The sequence below is a fragment of the Morone saxatilis genome, unplaced genomic scaffold, assembly GCF_004916995.1.
Source record: "Morone saxatilis isolate NCDOM2014 unplaced genomic scaffold, NCSU_SB_2.0 Contig9, whole genome shotgun sequence".
Classification (NCBI taxonomy): domain Eukaryota; kingdom Metazoa; phylum Chordata; class Actinopteri; family Moronidae; genus Morone; species Morone saxatilis.
This window is the reverse complement of record NW_023340268.1, coordinates 4,148,138-4,151,018: the sequence shown is the minus strand read 5'-3', so window position 1 is coordinate 4,151,018 and position 2,881 is coordinate 4,148,138.

The window sequence follows — 2,881 nt, the reverse complement described above, 5'->3', positions numbered from 1 at the left end:
CAATGGCCAAACACCAGGGACAAGAAACCAAAACCAAAACAGGAAATAACCTGCTCAAAATTCATCCAAATCTCTCGTTTTACACAAACTTCTTGCAGTTACTGAGTTCACTGTTTGGGTTATTTGTACAGTTTTTAATATGAAATCAGTTTACTAAAAGATATAAAAGGGCTCCTATAAGGAGGAAAGGTTGGGGACCACCGCCCTAGAACACAATGTGGAAAGCTTTATCAATCACGGTATCTGTGTAGCTAAGGTAAAGCTAAATAAACAATAAAAAACAAAAGTTAAAAAAGGTTTTGTACAAAAAATAGACTTGTTTATGAAGTCTATTTAACTGATTTTGTGTCCGGTGTTAATGTGTTTTTAATGTTCAACCTCCAGAGGTGCAGATCTGCCAGGGATCATTTGGCAGCGTGCCGCAGAGTAATCCCAGGTTTGTTGTTGAAACGTTGTTTTGACTGACAGACGGTATAAAAAGGGGGCTGGTGGGAAGGATTGAGATACAGACAGACTGACAGACTGACAGACAGACTGACTGACAGTGGAGCTGAGTGACTGAGCCCACCTGGTTCCCTCAGGCAGTTTGATCCTCAGTGACAGAGCCTGGCACCAACAGCAGTCAGCTGCCAGATGTGGCAACAGGTGAGTCCACAGACTTCTAGCTTTTAATGTATCTGCTGATGCTAATTTATAGTTAATTTTAAGTTATTTTAGTGTATCAATGTAAAATAAGTTTTTTCCTGCCATAAATTACTAAAACTTGCAAGAAGGACACATTTGACTCAGTTTAGTATCTTTAATTTTTAAGGCTTATGGTTTGATTTGTAAATATTAAATATTTAATTTAATTTAAAGATTCCTTGATTGTGTAAAACAGTATTTTCTCATTGTATTTTCTTTATTTTATCTTTAATGCAGAACCGCATTACTAAAATACATAATTTTTGCTGCATAATCTGATTGTGTTGGACCCTCACAAGTGATGAAGGCTTCAGGACTTAATTATAAACTTATCTGTGAATAAAACTAATAAAGGAAAATGCAGCTTCCCCTTTAAAGCCACTTCATGTTTCTTTAAGCATTGTTGTGATCTTTTTCAGTGGGAACCTGTAGTGAACAAACCTGAGTTCTCTGCCCTCTGCTGGGCACCACACACAGATAAAGCCTCCCTCCTCTCTGGTCAGACGCTGTCACTCAGTGGTTTCCAACCTTTTTCTATGATTGAGCGGACTAACAACCTCTGACTAGGTGACATATTTTATGTGTATTTCATATTACATTCAATGCATAACAATGACAGTACAGAACAACTGATAAACTGTACAGTTTGTGTAAAATGAGTGATTTGGATGAATTTTGAGATTTTTCCTGATATCTTTAGGAACGTTTCTGTCCATATTATGTATTTATTATTATTTTTTTAACAATCATACAGACTTAATAGACTTATTTTTTGACAAATTCAGTGTTTTCTTCCCCCTGACATTGTTCTGTTAGCACTGTGGTTATTTTTACTGCGTACTTTGAAGGCCCTGTGAATACAGCTTGTGTTCAGGTCTTAAAAATCTTTAAAGTTTTCTTCACAGAAATGAACAAAATGCTCAGCCTTTTATGTATATAAGTTTCTTACACATCTAAAGGTCCAGTGTGTAACATTAAGGAAGATCTATTGACAGAAATGGAATATAATATTCACAGGTGTGTTATAATTAGTGTATAATCACCTGAATATAAGAATCGTTGTGTTTTTGTCACCTTAGACTGAGCTGTTTATATCTGCAGATGCAGCAGGTCAGTAGGTCTGAAGTTAAACCAAACGCTGGCTCTAGGCAGGGACTAGGGAGTTTCGTAGTCACTGTAGTTTCTCCTACACACTTCACATTTCATGTTCCCATTCCCAGGTCTTTAAATACAGACACGAGTGGTGTTCAGTTAGTTGCAACCTGCAACTTCACCGCTAGATGCCACTAAATCCTACACACACTTGTCCTTTAATGGGGTTGTTTTTTTGGTTTTTTTACAAATTCAGTATTTTCTTTTCCCTTGACATCCATTGTTCTTTTAGCTCTTTGGTTGTTTTAACTGACTTTTCTAATGCAGGACGAGACCGTTTAGTAAAGAGTAAAGTTTGTGTTCAGGTCTTCAAAAGTTTGGATAAATTTATATTTTAAAAGCTTTCTTACACCCCTTAAAATCAAAAAGGCCTCTCGTCCCCCCCCGTAAAGCTTTGGCGGCCCCTAGCGAGGGCCCCAACCCCCAGGTTGAGAACCACTGCTGTAACTGACGCAAAACAGCTGCCCTTCGCTTTGTCACTATCATGACCTTTCACACAAAAAAGTTATTGCGACACGTTTTCACCTGCATGAAGCTGGAGCTTCTGGGCGGTTGCTGGGAGACGATGTTTGGACAGAGCGGAGAACAGAGATTGTGTCCAGAGGCTTATTAAATTTCCCCTATTGAAGGCGAGATAGCAGATATTCAGTAGGACATACATATTAAGTGCAGCCCTGTGATCTGATCAAACAGTCTGCTTTCAGGAGGAGAAGCATGCTGCTAGAGCGCTGCAGCATCACACAGGATGGCCGCACAGTGATGGAGAGCCTGGTTGTTCAAGCTTGACAGAGGTGAGTAGTCACATGTTTTACTTTACTGTATTGTTTCTTATTTTTAAATTATGTGGTTCTTGTTTGACAGTTTTTTAAAAAAAAAAAACTAAATATCACTGCACTGTATTGCATTTATATAATGTATTTTTATATTTGTAAATGTTGTGACTTCTTGGTTAAATAAAATATATTAATATATATATATATATATATATATATATATATATTAAACTGAAGGAAGTGGATGCTGAAATTCAAAGCTTTTTACAAAA